This window comes from Abramis brama (assembly GCF_963993115.1).
Source record: "Abramis brama genome assembly, chromosome: 17".
Taxonomy (NCBI): Eukaryota; Metazoa; Chordata; class Actinopteri; order Cypriniformes; family Leuciscidae; genus Abramis; species Abramis brama.
Window position 1 is genome coordinate 14,064,879 of NC_139979.1, and position 20,650 is coordinate 14,085,528.

The following is a 20,650-nucleotide window of genomic DNA, read 5'->3' on the forward strand; positions in this document are numbered from 1 at the left end:
GTGCGTGTCTGAATGGAACAGAGTGTGTGTGTGTGTGTGTGTGTGTGTGTGTGTGTGTTTAATGCCCTTGCTTTGGTGTCAGTAAGCATGTGTGTGTGATAAATGCACTCCGCTTGTCAGATTTGAGATTCTCATTAGTCTGAGCAAGAGGCCATTACTCCTCTGCTTCACTGATGTGTGGATGTGTATGTGTGTGTGTATATGTGTGTGTGTGTGTGTGTGTGTGTTTTCAGCGACGTGTGGTGGTCTTCTGAAACCAGGAGGCAAAATCTGTACTCAAAATGTAAACTGATTTGGAAAACCATTGACCTAACACTTGTCAAAAAGTACCCAATACCATAATTAGCTTCTTTTTTTTTTCTTTTTTTTTTACGGTATGTTCACATATTTATTATAACCAAGTCGCATAGAAATGTATGCATTTTACAATAACTACAATAAATTAGTAACAAGTGGATTTGAATTGGCCACACTCCAAAGGAAGCTGAATTGCAATGACAACAAGAGGAATTTACTGGATAGCAAATCAATGAAATTTAACAGGTAATGACATTCTGGGAAATGAATCGTTCTTCTGTCCGGGTCCATGTCTCTGTCTGTCTGTAAAGACTGTAATAAAATATTTTTTAATAGTTATTAATGGTTTTTAGTAGAACATTTTCTAAAAAGTTTTTTTTTGGTGAAAATACATTATGAGATTATGGAATTATATCAATTTATTTTTATTTCCAATTCATTTCCTGAATGTAATAGATTTAAAATGAACTGAAATTTAAATATTAATATAACATTTTTAGTAGACAAAAGTTTTCAAAAATGTTGATGGTTTATAGTCCAGAATGACAGATAGAATGACAGTACAATAGATAGAATGTTAAAGAACGATAGAACAATAGATAGAATGGCAGACAGGCACATAGAATGAACAAACGAAAGAAGAAACGATAGAACGACCAATAGAACGAATGATTGATCGATAGAATGAATGAACGAACAAAAGATCGATAAAACAATAGATAGAACGACAGACAGAATGATAGATAGAAGGACAGATCGATAGAACGACAGATAGAATGATAGATTGACAGATAGATAGAGATGATCATATTTAACAAATTCACTTTTGTGGACCAGAGTCAAAGAACAGTTAATTAACTAGAATGAATTACCCTTTTTCTGCCTGTTATACCATTTCAACATTTTGTGGGGTGTGGAGAATTCAATTCAAATGAATACTTGTAAATTGAAAGGAAGCTAATTCTTCAAATCTTTTGCACAAACATGTTGTGTTAGACAGCGAGAGAGAGAGAGAAAAAGACAGGGCACAATCTACTTGAGTGCAGAATCCCTCTGTATAGAGTCAACCAAATTGAATCAATACATAAAGGCAGCGAGGCAGCGTCTGGTCACGACTGGGGTTTTAGTAGTGGCACCAGAAGTCATATACACACACGCGTACAGACACACTCACACACACACTGGTCATCTAAACACAGCAATTTTAAGACATCTCGATTTATAATGGCTTAGACTGCCACCGTATCGCTGTAACATGAAACTTACCGCAGACACACAGAAACTCAGCACGTACATTAGTCTGACGCAGATACAAGCCCGTATCCCACAACCACCAACATCATTTACGGCCCTCAGATACGGCTCTCCCCAGAGGGAGCTCTGGTCTATTGGCTCTCACGCTACACGCAACACAGAGCTTATTTCCAATGAGAACAGAGGCCGGAATATGCTTTGAAATCGCAGCGATTGCAACACAAGCCTGGAATTGGAATATTACGAAACACAAAGAAGAAAGGGGGGCACGGGGACACCAAAGAATATGAGCAACAAATCGATGAGAAGGGAAAAAAATAGAGAGAATAAGAAATAGAGAATGGACTAGTGGGGTGTTGTGGTTAGAAATGGAGGCTATTTAGGGCTCGGCTGATATTTCTCAATCCTCCTCTATTGAGTCAAGAGCAGACTGTTATGAGACACCGAGACGTTTCCCAGACTCTCAGGTGTGATGGATGGATATTTCAGCCAGTAAATATTGCACATGCTGGAGGTTATATATTTTCCAGCAAGGACAATTCAAGCAGGTCTCGCTGAGTCCCATGGATGTCGTCCTCAGTGTCCAGAGCTAATTATATAGTAAGGAGAAGGGGATCGGAGCACAGTCAGACCTTGAGAAACACTCAGATCTCCAGAGTGTCAGTCCTATCAACAGATCAAAAGCCTGAGTCTACCACAACACACCCTCGGGCGACGAGGGACCAGTGGATGAAAACCAAGCAGGCCAGTTGAGACCGCTATGAGGGCAGTGTATGTTATGTATTCTTCTGTGGCACACTGTAAAGCCAATTATATTTTCTCATTAAAATGTCAGATCTGCAACAGTGTTACTTTAGGGTTTTCTCAACGCTACTGAGTGAAGTGCAGGGACCACAAAGAAGTATTTTCAAGACTTTCAAATTTTGTCCATTGTTAATGTTCCTTGCTGTTTTCTCTCAGTGATAATTAGGGCCAAAACAAGCAGTTGTGAATATCGACAATGAAAATTTGTTGGCATTTTAATTGTCAAATAGTATTCATGTGACCAAACGTAAAATATATATACTCTCACCTAAAGGATTATTAGGAACACCTGTTCAATTTCTCATTAATGCAATTATCTAATCAACCAATCACATGGCAGTTGCTTCAATGCATTTAGGGGTGTGGTCCTGGTCAAGACAATCTCCTGAACTCCAAACTGAATGTCAGAATGGGAAAGAAAGGTGATTTAAGCAATTTTGAGCGTGGCATGGTTGTTGGTGCCAGACGGGCCGGTCTGAGTATTTCACAATCTGCTCAGTTACTGGGATTTTCACGCACAACCATTTCTAGGGTTTACAAAGAATGGTGTGAAAAGGGAAAAACATCCAGTATGCGGCAGTCCTGTGGGCGAAAATGCCTTGTTGATGCTAGAGGTCAGAGGAGAATGGGCCGACTGATTCAAGCTGATAGAAGAGCAACTTTGACTGAAATAACCACTCGTTACAACCGAGGTATGCAGCAAAGCATTTGTGAAGCCACAACACACACAACCTTGAGGCGGATGGGCTACAACAGCAGAAGACCCCACCGGGTACCACTCATCTCCACTACAAATAGGAAAAAGAGGCTACAATTTGCACGAGCTCACCAAAATTGGACAGTTGAAGACTGGAAAAATGTTGCCTGGTCTGATGAGTCTCGATTTCTGTTGAGACATTCAGATGGTAGAGTCAGAATTTGGCGTAAACAGAATGAGAACATGGATCCATCATGCCTTGTTACCACTGTGCAGGCTGGTGGTGGTGGTGTAATGGTGCGGGGGATGTTTTCTTGGCACACTTTAGGCCCCTTAGTGCCAATTGGGCATCGTTTAAATGCCACGGCCTACCTGAGCATTGTTTCTGACCATGTCCATCCCTTTATGACCACCATGTACCCATCCTCTGATGGCTACTTCCAGCAGGATAATGCACCATGTCACAAAACTCAAATCATTTCAAACTGGTTTCTTGAACATGACAATGAGTTCACTGTACTAAAATGGCCCCCACAGTCACCAGATCTCAACCCAATAGAGCATCTTTGGGATGTGGTGGAACGGGAGCTTCGTGCCCTGGATGTGCATCCCACAAATCTCCATCAGCTGCAAGATGCTATCCTATCAATATGGGCCAACATTTCTAAAGAATGCTTTCAGCACCTTGTTGAATCAATGCCACGTAGAATTAAGGCAGTTCTGAAGGCGAAAGGGGGTCAAACACAGTATTAGTATGGTGTTCCTAATAATCCTTTAGGTGAGTGTATATAAAAAATTTAAAAAAATAAAAAGACTGCTGTAACCCGAAAGCCTGATGTAGCTGGATATAGTCCAGAAATGCTACAAATAATGTAAATAAAGTAAAGTGTGGGGAGAAATTACAGACTAAAATGTTGTCATATGCACTGCATGTAAGATAGAGAACAACTTGCATGATGTTACAGCATCCTAAAATAAGGAAACACCCCACCCCCTTTTATCAATAATGCAGCTTGGTAAATATTATATATTTAGACATTTGAAATGTACTATATATATATATATATATATATATATATATATATATATATATATATATATATATAAGCAAAGGAAAATGCTGCCTACTTTAAGAGTGAGAGCAAATGTGGAATATTACACAGACTTAAACTTTCACTAATTTTTTTTTTTTTACTTAACTCCACACTAAAAAAAGTTAAAGATTTCGAGAATTAAGTTACAATGTTTTAAGAATAATTTCATAGTAGGATTTTCAGAATGTAGTTTAAGTCCTGGGAGAGAAAAAAAGTCATAACATTATGACATTAGCGTAAAATATAAAAAAATAAAAATAAAAAAAAATTAATAAATAATTTATAATCTCATAATGTTACAACTTTAAAATCTGATGACTTCCTTTTTGTAGGCCTACTATAAGATTACTCTCTATACACTACAACTTTATTCTTTCAATTCTAGATTATTAAATACAAATATATATATATATATAAAAAAAAAAAAAAATAACTAAAAAACACAAAACATCTTCATATAATTCAGTGAAGGCCTATTAAATGGTATTTCCAGAAGATGGGTTTATCTTCTTGACATGCCTAATAAAAATTCTCCTCTCAAGACTAAAAAGAAACTTAAGGCAAAATCTGAAAAATCAATTAAAACTCTTAAATTAGCTGCCAAATATTTGATTAATGATTAGATTTTCATTAGATCATAAGATTTTCATTAGATGCTTAGTTGAATCTCTTCATAGTACACCAAATTACAAAGTTCAAATAAAATGCTGTGCATGAGGAATCCAGGGGTCTGGTTATGCCCTAAATAAAATAATCTATAAAAGTCATCTCTTGCCAATTATTTTGGACCCAGGGCCAAGTCTAAAAGTAGAACGCTATGTTTAATTCTGCTTATCTGTGGAAACAGTTCAGGTCAATAAGATATCCAACCCACAAAAGAGGACTGATTGACATTCTTTAAGAAAAAAAAAAAAATTTTTTTTTAAAAAAAACTCTTCTTTTGGTGTGAAATGTGAATAATGCAAATGCACCGGGCCACATTTTATCTGCGGTCCAGGTCGAGGGAGTCGACCGTTATTAAAGCAGCATTGTGACTGAAGTAGAATGTCAATGGAAGCATCACACGTTACCTGCTGCAAGACTTAACATTACATTAAACCGTGTGCGTCCACGCTTCGACTCACTCACGCTCAGACATCGGCTCCATGAATATTATAATGTGACCCGTGGGGCATAAACGCAGTGAGAGTAGCAGAGGAGTGAAGGGCCTGGCTGCCAGTTTCAATGTCCGGTCCAGCCGCAATGGACACCGCTTCATGGATGCTTTTATTTGGATTTCTGAATCGTGCTGACAGGGAAAGCACTGACTAAAGCATGTCAGCGAGGGCCAGGGGCCTGACAGTGAGTGTGCAGATGAATGTGATTGCGATTGCTCTCACGTGTTGTGCGATTGAAAAAAAGGCCGACAGAAGAGAGATAAGGGGAGGGCAAGAGGTAAGAGTGATTCACTGTGTCTCTATCGTACAATTATCAGATGAGAGGGTGTGAATGTCTCGCACTCAGACCAGAACCCTTTGCGCATAAAAAGCACTTCTCCATGTCTCCACGCACATTAATCACAAGCTTCTGTTGCTCTTCTGAGCCCCTTTGTTAACACTTTACACCGTGTTAACAAAGGGGCTTCAAAATCATTCTGTTTTAAGCAGACTAACACGACGGTGGATGTGAAAAACATTTAAAGATAAATGATTGATTAGTTGCATGACGTTAGATGAATAATGCATCCCTCTGTAGTGGTTTATAAACCTTATGTAATACATCTCACTAACTGAACACGAAGCATTTCAGCTTTCTTATGTGCACTCCTACCCTTGCTCGCCACAGCTCAATTTGCAGTATCACGGCTACCATCTAACCCTCTGCAGGCATCTGAAATGGCATCTCGCTTCGCTTCCACAGCATTTGGCGAAGACCGGGAGGAGTTGAGAATCATCGCATCCCTGGGAGGAGAGGAGGAGGGGAGGGACATCCAGCTAAATGCATTTATCTGCTGTTGGCAGCTTTTCAAGCCCACAGCTGAGGCGAGATCAGACAAGAGCGAGTGTTAGCGATCCCTTTGTGGGCCGATATGCGGGTCATTCCTGTTATGCAGCACACTGTCATGATCCCATCAGATACAGTACCGTTCAAAAGTTTAGGGACAATTTTTTTAATGTTCTTGAAAGAAATGCTCATCAAAGCTGCATTTATTGAACGAATAAGCATTTATTGGATCAAATGTTATAGTAATATTGTGAAACATTATTGCAATTAAAAACGGTGTTCTATTCAAATATATTTAAAATGTTTCATTTATTCCTGTGAGGGCAAAGCTGAATTTTCAGCATCATTACTCCAGTCTTCAGTGTCACATGGTTCTTCAGAAATCATTCTAATATGCTGATTTGGTGCTTATTATTTCTTTTTTTCTTTTTTGTGGGAACTATTCAGCATTGCCATCACAGGAATAAATTAAATTTTGAAATATATTAAAATACAAAAGAGTTATTTAAAATTTCATTATTTCATAATATTAGTTTTTTCTGTATTTTAATAGAAAAAAATGCAGCCTTTGTGAGGAGCATAAGAAAGAGAAGGAAAAAAAAACGTATCGACCCCAAACTTTTGACCGGTTGTGTTTGTTGCGTGTACATGAGAGACAGGATGCGTGTTATGAAGCTTTTATGCCATGGAGACGAAGTCGAGGAGGAAGCCAGACAAATCAAGTAGTGAAGTGTTGAAAAATAAGAGGGAACTTGACAGATCAAAGAAGAGAGATCAACCAATCAGAAACGTTCTCCAGGTCTTCAGACATCCTTCTACCTGAAGAGAGTGAGAGCTTAGAAAGTTCTGTCTGGGTTGGAGAGTAAGACAGTCCTATCGAATGGACTTCAGGCAGTATAACTCTAGGATGTGGTGCTCTTCTCACAGAGAGGAATTCTTTGTCCTTCATGGTGAGATTTAGAACCAGAGGAGACACTAACGACTCACTGAGGTCTGTGGATGTTTGAAATAAAGTAATGAAAGAATCCTGCATTCAGGATCTCTTGACAAACATCTGAGCGGAGTTAATGCACATTTGGTTTTCGGCTACATTCACGAGGATTCACACATCGACACGGCTTGTCTCGGTCTCTTTGGTGGTTGCGAATGCCCCAAAGGAGGCATGTGAGAGACATCCAGGACTGACAGACCTGATCCTGGATCAGCAGTGGGGGAATCTCAACGGATGAGTCGCATCAGAAGATCAATACACCACTTAATGCTGCACTGTTGCTGAATAACAATGGGCCATGAGAAAGCTTTTTACTCGCCACCTCCCATCTGACCAGCTACAGCACATACTTACTTTAGCAGACTGTTATGGGTGCTAGATGTCTGGAATGATGTCGCGGTAAGGTTGCAAAGAGCTTTCGATGATATCTCAGTCAGGTATTAAGAAGGTTTTTGCAAACATGCTGCAAGGTCTGTTGAAAAAAAAAACTTATTAAATTGAAACATGCTCAATATTAGTTAGCTAGGAAGGTCTATATTCATCAACAGGATTCAGGCGAGTCAGGAGGTTGCTCTAGAGCAGGGTTCACCAATCTCGGTCCTGGAGGGCCGCTGTCCCTGCAGAGTTTAGCTCCAACCAGCTCCAACACACCTGCTTGAAAGTTTCTAGTATGCCTAGTGAGACCTTGATTAGCTGGTTCAGGTGTGTTTAATTGGGGTTGGAGCTAAACTCTGCAGGACAGCGGCCCTCCAGGACCGAGATTGGTGAACCCTGCTCTAGAGGGCTACTCCAAAACCATCACAGGGGTATAGATCAGGGGCTTGTAACCTCAGGCACACATATCAGAATTTACACACTGAAGGGGAAACTCTGACATAAATGAAGTGAGAATAATATTATGTGATTGTAATTTCATTTAGTTTTCTATGTTGAAGTCATGAGCCAAAATGAACACCAACTGACGAATGAGAGTAAAACTGGCTTTGGATTTACAGGTACTTTTGGAACAGAGAACTTAAGAATGAGTTTCATACTTAGTTACATTTTTACATGCACAATTCAAATCAAAAGACATATAAATCATCTGCTAAAGAAAACATGTCATGACTCGCACATCTAACAGCTTTTACCAGAAAAATTCAGTTTATCTGATGCTTCTGTTCTATACGTATTTCCACTAGAACTCCATATGGCAATACATATGTAGATTATTGCTCACATTAATAATATAAGGTAATTAAAAATTCTTATGTGATTTATCCAAATTAAACATGTCAAAAAGTTTGTTGATCCCAGATACACTAGAGAATTGACCATTTAATTTGTCATGAATGAAAATCAGCCTGTGTTGGGAAGAAAGTTCAATACGGTTGTTGTCATATTGCATAATGGATGTTGATCATTCACCCAATGAGACATTGAAAACTCTTTTTGTTCAATTGGCTGAACGGTCAACAATATGGCATATTGAACATACTATACTTCAGTCCCTAGCAGCCTCCGTTTCAAAGACACCAAATTAAATATGGCATTTACTTAGACTAAAGTCTATAGCTGAATAAAATTCGCCATCTCTTGAGATCTTTTAGCTCAGTTAATAACTTCGCTCTCAGTCACTGTGGATTTGCACAATATGGTCTATATTGAGTCTATAAAATGTGTCAAAGTGACTGGTTATAATCCAGTGGTTGCCCATCACTTGTTGTTGTGACAAGACAGGAGGAGTAGCAGCAATGCGGATTACAGAGGTACAGTGTGTGTGTGTGTGTGTGTGTGTGTGTGTGTGTGTGTGTGTGTCAGAGCATGTGAGCGGAGTGGAGCGGTGAGAATCTCCGCTCATCGCTCACGGAACTGTTCACCCCTCCGCTCCCCCCGCTCAAAGCTACATCAGGCCACTCCGCTCATTATCGCTCAGCGCTCAACGAGGTTTGCTTCGCGCTCCACTCAAATCGCCCCCCGCTCGCTCCAAAAAAGGAAAAAAATCTACATGTATATCACTTTTAGCTTAGACCACAGCCTTACCTCCTAAAGAACTAATGAGTAACAACAACATTTTTTAAATAGAAATGTTTTATTTCAGATTACAGGCCTATGTAAGAAGGAATATAGCCTACACAAAAAGTCCTGTAAAATTAAACGAATAAATTGGCCTAATAATATAAATAAAAATTATATAAACAAAAATATGATACATTTTTTAAAAGTAAATTAACTATAAGGCCAGAATTTTGATAAGTGAACTTTTGCGCAACGCGCACGATTAAAATTTAAATTGGCTTCCATACACACAAATAGCTGTAAAATTAAACAAATAAATGAGCCTAATAATATAAATATTATTACGGACGACACAAATTCGGCTAAATAAAACGAACCATTAGGTCTACTTGAATGAAAAAACTAATTTGTTTGAATATTACGCTATATTTAATTTACACTTTGTTACAAGTTACCTTATTCAATTTGCTAACCTTTTGTTTTCTTCCCAGCATGTTCGCGTAGCTCACGTTCATGTTTTCGAGAGATGTGTCTTTTGAGATTCCAAAATGAATCTTTGCTGAATGAAACAATGTCTCCACATTCGTTTTCTTGTACCACATTATCATTGTTAGTTAGTTAGTTAGTTATATTAATAGTACACCTGACCTGTATGACTTCTCATTTTCCTTTTTGAAGTAGCCTACTTTTTGAACTCCATTACTGAGCCGAGTTTTGACTGAAAATAGTCTACTGTCGATGACTGTGCAAGACAGATGGATCCTGGTTTAGGTTTGACTGAGCATGCTTCAGACTCGTGGTGTGAGCGGAGCGAAATTGGAGCGGGAAATAAGGCGACGCTCCGTCCTTTTAAAAATGCCGCTCTGCGCTCTGTCCAAGATCCGCCCGCTCCCGCTCCCCGCTCGCTCTCGCTCCACTCCGCTCACATGCTCTGGTGTGTGTGTGTGTTGTTTGGGTATTTATTAGGATTACAGAAGCAAGACGTGTGTGACTCTATAGGATATAATTTTGTCAGAGTCAGAGTTCTGCTATGGGGTCACCCCTCCTTGGAGCCATCTGCTTCCTCCTGCCTGTTAGTCTCAGGGCAGTGAAGCTCAGAACTCAAACAGGCCCCGGGGGACAAACACACACACATAAATACACCGAAAATAACTAGATGCTGGTGGTTAGGAACCAGGAAGTGATTCCTGAGTGCCAATCTGCTGGCGAAAATGTGAATTTAACCCCAAGCTTTTACTGTGCAGCAGAGTGCTTCCCTGTTGGAACCAATCTGATGATTAGGTTTGTGTAGCCGACCTGGAGTTTGCATGAATCCTACTTCATGTAAGGCATTTTAAATGCACGCTTAAAGGGATAGTTCACCTAAGAAATAAAATTCTGTCATCATTTACTCATCCTCATGTAGTTTAAAGCTTGTATGACTTGCTTTCTTCTGTGCAACACAAAAGAAAATATTCTGAAGAAAGTCAATATTTTTTTGGACCCCATAGACTTTCATTGTGTGGACAAAAAAAGTCTTCAAAATATCTTCCTGTGTTCTGTAGAAGAAAGCAAGTCATACAGGTTTTAAACTACATGAGGGTGATTAAATAATGACAGAACATTCATTTTTGGGTGAACTATCTCTTTAAGTAAATGCTAAATCTCAAACTATTTCAGTCATGCATTATCATTCCAAGCCAAATCATTATAACAGGGTTTTTCAGTCATATAGAACAAGAGAGAATATGTGGAATATGCTATTGTAGACTTTAAACAGCACACATACAGTCCAATCATTGTATTCAAGCCTAAAGTGCCGTTCCAGATGACTGCTCTGAAATTTCCTATTCACTGGGTGAGATTTTGCCATTCATTGTAGCCCCGCTGTGGTGGGCAACAATGAGGCAGAATGAGTCAGAGTATTAGATGGTCGCAGAGTCAAAGTCACAAGGCCGCCAAAGAGTCAGAGAATCGGCTATCCGCTGATCACAGCAATAAAAGACTGAGAAGCCACTCTTCTCACATTGCAGAAAATCCCACTTACTGTATGTTTGAATATGTGGTGCCAGAGATGAAGAGAAGAGAAAAGGGATTAAAAAAAACAAAACATGCACAAGCATTTGACTAAACTAAACTACCCAGAACCCGTTTCGTTTGGCGTGCACCCAGAGTGCAAAAAAGCTTTCTCACCTGACCTTTCACAAAGTTGGTATGAGCCTTTCCAGTGGCACGTTTCCAGACCTGCAGGGCTCAGCTCTATACCAGATCTTCCACAATACAGAGAGAACCTCTGGGATAAACAGTATGATGCAATTTGACTGAATACCACTCCAAGTGATTCTCTGTGGCCATCAATGACCTTTGGATGAAAATGCGGACTCCAGGACAAAAGGGAAGTATAGAGAGAAATCTAGAATGGGAGTGCTTACACTGTTATTTCTGCTCAGAGGGCAGCAGCAGGGAAGAGAAAGGGAAAGAGTGAATGAATAATGGTGCTGCTCAAATAATGTGAGGGCATGTCAGTTTTAGTCTGAGCTATCTGAGTGTTTGACCAGAAAAACAAAGGTTGTTTCATTTTATGCCAAAAATCCAACATAGATATACATAACATATTACCAAAATCTTATACTAAACAAGTTTTACATTACGACAATAGTCTCATGTTTTAGCTATTTGTGCTAGAAATTCAACCCCAAAATTAATTCATAAAATAACAATGTACAATATAGCCCGTTGTCAGATACAAAGTTGCAATTACTAGAAATATTTTGCAATTGTGAGATTATTATTATGAGAAATAAGTATAATAAAAATTAAGTCAAATTGTGAGATACAGTAAATGAACAATTACAATAAGTCACAATTATGAAATAAAACCATATTATAGACATATTATAGTGATCCAGTAACAAATAAGGAGAAATAGAGCCAATATTGTAAGATGAAAAGTCATTGCGATAAAGTCAGAATTGTGAAATAAAGTTATAATGTTGAATATAAAGTCAAAGTTACGAAAAATAAAAGTCAAATTGTGAGATATAGTCATATTGTAAAAATAATAAATCCTATTTTGAGATATAAAGTCAGAATTATGAGATATAAAATCACAATTTTGAGAAATTACAAAACCTTTTTGTACTTTTTTTTACTCAGAGGTGGAAACAGGCATCCAAATCATCCAGTAATGTCTATTTGATAATCTAGTGACATCAATATTTTAAAAACAAAAAGGACTTCATTTGAGGATGTTGCAAGCATCACCTTTTATAACAGAGTATAAAAATGTACCCATTTAAACTGTGGTAAACAGCATAGCAAAATCTCTACCAGCTGCTACCGATATACTGTATATAAAACAATGGGCTAATGCAGAAAACTGGATCCATGCAGATCTGAATCTCAGATACCCGTCAATCATCTTTCCTTAACAGCGGACGCAATCCAGCTAGCATGGGTTACATCAGATCTGACAGGTCGATTCACGTTTGTTAGTTCTGCTGATCTCGAACTGATGCTGCGTCTCTGTAAACTGCTGTGTCTACAATTGATTTAGTCTGCCATAACGAAGAGAGGAAATACGAACTGGCGTGTCCATGATGACAGGCAGGAAACCTGAATCACTGTAAAAAGAGAGAGACGAATTCAAAACTCACTGTTATCCTTTCAGCAGAAGAGCAGTGGTGGAAACGCTTTAGCTCTCACTGGTGTCCACGAGGGTAGATGGCAACACCCACAAAGAAGAAAGATATTTTCTGTTTAGATCCTGTGAGAGAGACAGAGGGAAAAAAAGAAGCAGACATAAATATATTTGGATCTGGCTGTGTTGGAGATTTGTAGACTAATAACCGCTGGTTTGTAGGTGACTCATGTTGGCAGGAAATGTGAACCGGCCAGTGACCCGTGACAGAGGAAGATTCAGAACTCACCACTGCTCAAGAAAAAAATCCCTCTTATGCTCGTGCTTTAAAAACAATCTCTCATAAACACACACACGGCATAACTCTAAACAGGACCAGATGTTTCTGCTTGGGAGCTGAACTCCCATCTGTACACGGAAAAAAGAAAAGCAACAGCAACTTTCCATTCATTAACCCGCTTCTGTCCAAAAAAATGGCAGGAAAATCATGGTGGCAATTTGTGTTTAATACACAAGACGTACTGCAACTCTATGCATTTCTATATGCATCTATCTATCCATCCATCCATTAACCACATGCGGTTCCTTCAATAGGGGAACATTAAACTTTAATAGAGGGTTCTTTTACAGCGGTGCAGCACTAAAATAAAAAAATAGTGCAATTCGTGAGATTGCGAATCACAGATTCAATTAACCGGCTGTGGAATTCCATATTACTGGATCTTTTAAACCCCCCGGTGAGGTTGGGGGGCGACTGGCTGGATTTCCCGGAACACATTCGTGCAAGGCTATCACATTCTGACCGCAGTTAGCCCTGTGAACCGCTAGTGAGTTATCGCATGTGGCTCAGGCATTTAGCCCTCTCACCCTTCTCTTTCCATCACTCATTCCCCCCCCCCCCCCCAAAGTCCCAGCCAGGGGGTTGAGGGGTGAGGGAGGGGGGAGCAGTCATTGCTCACAAGCCTGAAACTTGTGTCTGAACTCAACCATTTATATTACGCTACAGAGGACAGGGTGAACAAAACAAACCATGGCAAAAAACACACAGATCTCTTGTCCAGAAAATATAAACATTGATTTCAAGCTTTCTGTGCATATGTGGCACTGGAAATGTGTGTTACATTTTGGATGGACTTTTCTGATCCATCTGTTTTACATTAAAGGGTTAGTTCACCCAAAAATGAAAATTCTGTCATTAATTACTAACCCTCATGTCATTCCAAACCTGTAAGACCTTCGTTCATCTTCGGAACACAAATGTATATTTGATATTTTTGATGAAATCCGAAAGGTTTCTGAACCAGCCATAGGCAGCAACGTCATTGCAATTTTCAAGGCCCAGAAAGGTAGTAAAGACATCGTTAAAATAGTCCATGTGACCATTCAACCTTAATGTTATGAAGCGATGAGAATGCTTTCTGTGAGCAAAACCCCCCAAAAATAACGACTTTATTCAACAATCTCTTCTCTTCCACCATCATTCTCATATATTGTTGACATAGCGTAAACAGTGCAGCGCTTCCTGGTTCTACGTCAAAAATAACGTCTGGGGTCTGGTTCTCGTGGTCTTCGCTGCGCATCTGTGCCGATGGCGGTCTAGAACAAATATTGCCTGACATGTAATCATACCCAGTGCTAAGGCTAAAAGTGAACCTCTATGGGTGCAGTGATACACACTGCATACATCATACATAGTAGCTACATAAATACATAGTACTAAACGAACAGGCGTTTAGAATCATAGCTAGTATTGTATGTTTTAAAACAGCTAGAACATTGTATTGTCCAATCAGTGGTGTGAAGTGATGGGGAAGTTACAAGTCATTCATAATTACTACGGATATTTTTCAGCTTCTGTCAAAGCTGAACTGGATTTATACACACTCACACACTTACTGTATCCTGTGCTTACGCCTCACACTGTGGAGGCTACAACCGTAGTTCATTCTTGTTTGGCCTGGTGGATGTCATTGGCTCTGTGAATAAGCCAATCCATCAAACACAGTTCATTTGAAATGAAGCTAATGTAACTCTCCAAGCATGAAGTTACACTGCAATAAAATCAATACGGACTGTGGTTGGAGTGTTTCAGTTTTGAAATATGAACTCAAGGATAAAAAAAAGACAACAATGTAGAAACTCTATAATGCCAGTACATCCCCTGTTGGCTAAATTACACTTTTTATCTCAGTATTTGTGTGTGCGCTGTGATTTACTGGCAGTCTTACTGGTTCCAGCATTCCCTCGCATTCCCTCCCGACTAACTCTGGGTCAGTGATCTAATGGTCATGACAGTATCTGAGCCGTACTGCATCTTGAAAGAATCCAATTCTATCAGTTCCATCCAAAGTATATTACTGTACGTATTTCTCAAGAGCTCTCTCTTTATTGTGACATATTCTCACCTGTTACAGCTTATGCAAAGGGTAGTCGTAAAGGGACAGTTCACTCAAAAATGATATTTCTACCATAATTTACTCCCCCTCATGTCGTTCTAAATCTATATGACATTCTGAGTAAAAAATTAGATTTCTAAATTTTTGGGTAAACTGGTACCTTTAAATCACCTCTGGATCAGACTACTAATCCAGTAAATTCTGTTTGTAATAAATAAATCTCAGCTGAGTGTCAGCTGTTTATGTTCTACAATGTGATTAGTGTCCTGAAAGTGGGCTGGTCTACACACACAGAGTTGCTGTTGTTGTTGCAAATGCACACAGAGACACTGCTGACCAGAATTAGGGTTAGGATTAGATAAATGTTTGGGATCATATTCTATTTAGGCAACATGAGATTTAGATGCACAGTGTAGGGTTAAGATTAGGTTATGATTACTTAGTACTGGAGATCTGTATTCATTAGGTTTATGATTATTGGTTAGATTTAGGACATTGAGGATAATATATAGGGTTAGACTAGATTATAGTTAGATTATAACTAGGGTTATATATATATATATATATATATATATATATATATATATATATATATATATATATATATATATATATATATAAACATTGTGTCTCCACTATAAACTCATCTCCATCATCACTTAGGTTAAGTTTTAAAATGTACTGAACATTTGGGATTAGAGCCTTGAGCCGAAAACCATTGATTTTAATACATCAAGGCTGGCTAAACATATGTAACCTCTAACTTGTGACATTTGGAAACACTTATAAAATTTCTTTCTCTTAAAGGAACAATTCACACAAAAATTTGCCATTTAATAGCTTTGTGTTACAAACAGACTGAAATAAAGTTTTTTAACTGATAATCTTTCCAAGCATTGAAACTACAAAAGTCATATGTACTACAAAACATTATTGATATCAATGGATACCAAATTACATAAATAAATAATAAAATTAGATTAACTATTTCTTTATGAGAAAATTTGTGGTAAGGGTATAGCTTTAGATGACTGAAAATATAGGGCAAATATAGTGCTCAGGTCATGTGGGCCACTTTTAATTTCCCTTTGACTTGGGAAAATATGGAAAATAGCCACCGTTACATTCTTCAACATTTCCCAAGGTAAATGACAAAATTAAATTTTTTTGGGGTGAACTGTTCCTTTAAACTTAAACACACACACACAAGCTTTCTCTTTACTGCTACACAAAACCATTTTTACCACAGTGCATGTGTCCCACTTGCATATATTTTTTTCACTCTTTACTTAACCCAGCCCATCTCTTTTTTTCATTTTGCCCCTCTGTTTGGTGATGAATTGTCCCTGGTCTCCAGGAATGGATCTGTTAATAATTCAGACCAGGCTCTGGCATTGACCATTAGAGCCGGGAGGCAGAACTTTCAGCTGATAGATCACTAATCAGATTAATCGCTGTCTTTCAGTGGGGAAATGAAACGAAGTGAGGGTCCACGCCGCGCATCATAATATACTGGACCTTCTAGAACACTTCGCCAGCAAACACTTTCAATTACGACAAGCAACCACCTACAGCTTTAGAGAACATTGCCCTTGATTGAGTATTCACGCAGCGATCCTAACATTAGCCAAACACGGTGACAATATTATCCTACTAGATGTGGTTGCACAAAATGCGCATGAGTAATTAGTACAACGATGGATGTGACTAATGCCCGTTCCAGACAAAAACATATATACTGTACGTCGCTGCAGTTCAGATAAATTAGTCCGAACTCCATACAACTAATGATCATCCGTACATTCAACTCATGTCCAACAACTGTAATTTGATTAACTGAAGTGTTTTTAGGCTCAAGTAAGTATGTATTTTTTCCAGCTGAGCTCAGGAACGTGGGTCGCTTATATCAAGGCCATAGCATCTCATTTCACCTGAGCTTAACACTGATTTGCCTGCAAAACTATGTTATTGTTTCCAGGGATCACGTACAGATGTTGCCAGCAGTAGCAGCTAATGACAAAGTCATGTGTTTGGTGGGGTGATATGTGTGTCCGACTGAGCTGATGCCAGGTGAATTACACAAATTAGAGTTCACCATGGAGTGGAAATACTGATTAGTCACAGTCTGCTGTGAGTCTCCAACACATGCACTGATAATAGATTATACAAACATCTAGCAAGGCTTAAAGGCATAGTTCAACCAAAAAAGTGCAAATTCTGTGATTATTTACTCACCCTCTTGTCATATCCAAACACGACAACAAAAATAAACACCATAAAAATTTGTCCATATGTCTCATGTGTATTCCAAGTCTTCTGAAAGCATAAAAGTAGTATATTTTGATTCATATTTACTTTAATATACAGTAATACTATTCAGGCACAATAAAGTTCATCCAACTCTACAACTTTGCTCCCATTCTGTCCTCTTTTTCACTCTCTGTCTATCTCTTAGTCTATTTCTCTGTCAGAGCGTTGTGTTCTCTCTCTTGACTTACTGTGATGTTTTTGTTCTTTTTTCTGCAAAGAAAAGTCTGATCTGGTCTGGCTGACGGCAACATTCACTGACTTTTATTCATATATAATTTATCACAGAGAAACAGAAATGGGGTGAGAGAGTGAAAGTTTGTCCCCTACCTCTAAGAGATTTAAATGTTGTATTTTCACACACACGCACACGCAAACACGAGAAAATTGAGCTGCATCAGGCTGTTGATCCTAAAAGACGCTGAACTCAACACCACAAGATTGAGTAAAGAACAAAAACAAAACAAAATGTACAACACAAATATATCCAGGACCCAATCCAAACATCACAGCAGGGGTAAAAACCTTGTAGTTCAAGCTTAAAAACACATTAAGTGTCACAAATCACAAGATGTCACTTCAAATTGTTTGTTCAGCTAATAAAACCCGACATTTGGAATGTTCCTTTTGTGGCCACATTAGCCCTGCCGTACCTGTTGTATTGTTAACCAAGCGTTAACTGTTACCCCATGCTCCGTCGACCCCAGCGTTATTAAACATGAACTCTAGCCCCAGTCTCAGTCAGAGGATTTCTGTCTCTCATTATCCACTCAGTCCTTATCAGAATATAAAGAAAGAAACTGAGCTCTAAAAATGGAGTTTAAAGATACTGAGAAGCCTCTGTTCTTGAAATCAAAGGATAGCTTTCTAACAAATCGTGACAGGAAAACAAATGAAAGCTAAAAGAAAGAAACATCAGATATGATGGAGTGATGAAATAGAATCTGATTTTACCTATTATATAGTAACAGATTTTTTATGTTTTTGCAAAAACAGTGATATTGTGAAATATTATAAAATAACTGTTTTTTATTTTAATATATTTTGAAATGTAATTTATTCCTGTGATGGTAAAGCAGATTTTCAGCATCATTACTCCAGTCTTCAGTGTCACATGATTCTTCAGAAATCATTCTAATATGCTGATTTGGTGCTCAAGAAACATTTCCTATTTTATTATGTTGAAAACAAAACAATTTTTGTGGAAACCATGATACAATTTTTAAAGTTTTTTGTTGTTGTTGAGGTTTCAGGTGAATAGAAAGTTCAAAAGATCCTTACAGATCCTAAACTTTTGAAAGGTAGTATAGTCGTGCATAGTTAGAATAAAACAGTTTAAAAAAATAGGCTAATCAACTTTTTAAGAGGAAGTAGAAAGGAGATGCTTCCCCTTTTTTGCATTGCTGGTGTCAAAAGGCTGTGTGTTGAATCAAGCTCTATGGTATATTGATGAAAATTCACATGTCAGTTGATAGAAGCTATAGTCAAATTAGGCAGGTGCCAACATGGATAGACTGTCGTAAGATCTACTATTTTGGTTCGGTGTTGGTTTTCCGCTTGATATCTAATATTTGCATCTAGAAGCAAAACCATTGAGAAACCGATGTTGCTGATGTTGTGAACAGATCCCTTGTGCATGTGTGGGTGAGAAAGAGAGAGAGAGAGAGAGAGAGAACGAGAGAGGGATGAAGGGGCATAGAGCTCATACAGGGTCAGTTCTTCCTTCTCCTGATACCGTGGGAACGGATAGACGGGTTAAAGACACAAACGGATCACTGTATCTCTCCCTTTGCTCTGTTCCAAAACCTAGCTGCCTAAAGAGAGAGCATTTTAAAGCATCATAGACATGCTCCTGAAGCAGTTCTGAAAGCTAGGCATCTTAAATATGCCTCCTAAGAGCCCTTATTTTAGCTAAATAATAAAGCAGCATCTCAAGTATCAGAAGCGGTTATCCAGAATGCGTTATGATGAGCCTAATCAAAAAATGAAGTTGAGATGGCGAACGAGGCGAGAGAAATGTTGACTCTTTAAATAAAAGTATAATACATTTAGCATACAAATTAAGTTCAGTGACTGATTAAAAACACAGTAATTTGTTGTTATTTATGTGTGTTTAGGATTATTAGAGTTAGCTTAGCCACATGCTAATGTCAAACTCCATTTGAATCAATTGTATGTTTTTCCTTGTTTTTAAAACCTTTCCTTGTCTCTCTCTCTCTCTCTCTGGCCCCTCTTGCTCACAGTGACCCTGACATGTCCTTTTCTCAGAGTCCACAGGAGTCCTGCTGTTTCTCTCCTGTCAGGTGACAAGTGGCCTTTTAGCTGTGACTCGGACCACCTATTTTACCCTATGTTTCCTCAGCTACTGGATGTCTAATAGTGTATACTTACTTTAAAGGGACTATGTGTAGCTTTTTAGGTATTTTATTATCTAAAATCAATATTTTTATTAATAAATATGCCCTCAATGGTGTACAAATACCTATGCCAATGATCAGACTAATCCTCGTAAACGAAGAATTTATTATCTTTATATACATGGGACGGGTAGGTCCACGGAGGCTTCCATGTAGTTCCGCCATCTTGAAAAACTATAATAGCAGAGAGGGACAAAAAGTACTAGGCCAACGCGTTTCCACAACGCGTTTTCGTTAAGAACCAGCGTCACGTGACTGAAGCCAGCAGAAGCGGAGGAGCAGAGCAGTGAGAGGCGCTTGTCACTGCCGCGGCAAGTTTAAAAGGCTGCACTGCACGGTTATTTATACACCGTTCATTCATGCATATGCTGAGTCACAGGATGAGTCCTCGTCGTCGGAAAAGTCCAAAATAGACCGTAAAAGGAAACGTGACCGGAGATTACAAAAACAAGGGTTAATGTCGGGATAGCTAATGCAGGAGAAAGCTTTCAAAAGAGACCCTGAAGTTGCCTGCTTTCTTCTCGACAGGTAAGTCAATGTTACGGTCTTAATTACAAGCTTTTTTTTTCATTGCTTGGTTGTGTACTTGATATCTAACAATGCACGTACTTCAAAAAATATAACAAGTAAAGAAGGCATTACTACCAATTACCATAGTTAATGTTTTTCACAGTCAGTAATTCATACTGTAGCATTCTTTTTTTCGTTGTTTCAAGTTTCAGTTTGTTTTAAATAACAAACCTGTTCACCCGAAAAAAAAGTGCTATTATAAGACATCCTGTCATAGCTTTTT

At 38.5% G+C, this 20,650-nt stretch overlaps 1 protein-coding gene across 4 annotated transcripts in view; it reads right to left on the bottom strand.

The window, feature by feature from the left end:
* Positions 1–20,650, bottom strand: part of sema6cb (semaphorin 6Cb) — a 155,038-nt gene that overhangs the window by 71,089 nt on the left and 63,299 nt on the right. For 3 of the 4 annotated variants that reach the window (XM_084088151.1, XM_084088150.1, XM_084088148.1), the window contains exon 3: positions 12,754–12,863. The gene's annotated coding sequence lies outside the window, so the exon portion shown is untranslated. Of the gene's footprint in view, positions 1–12,753; positions 12,864–17,368; positions 17,521–20,650 lie in introns of those variants that run through there. The other variant, XM_084088149.1, reaches the window with a different exon arrangement.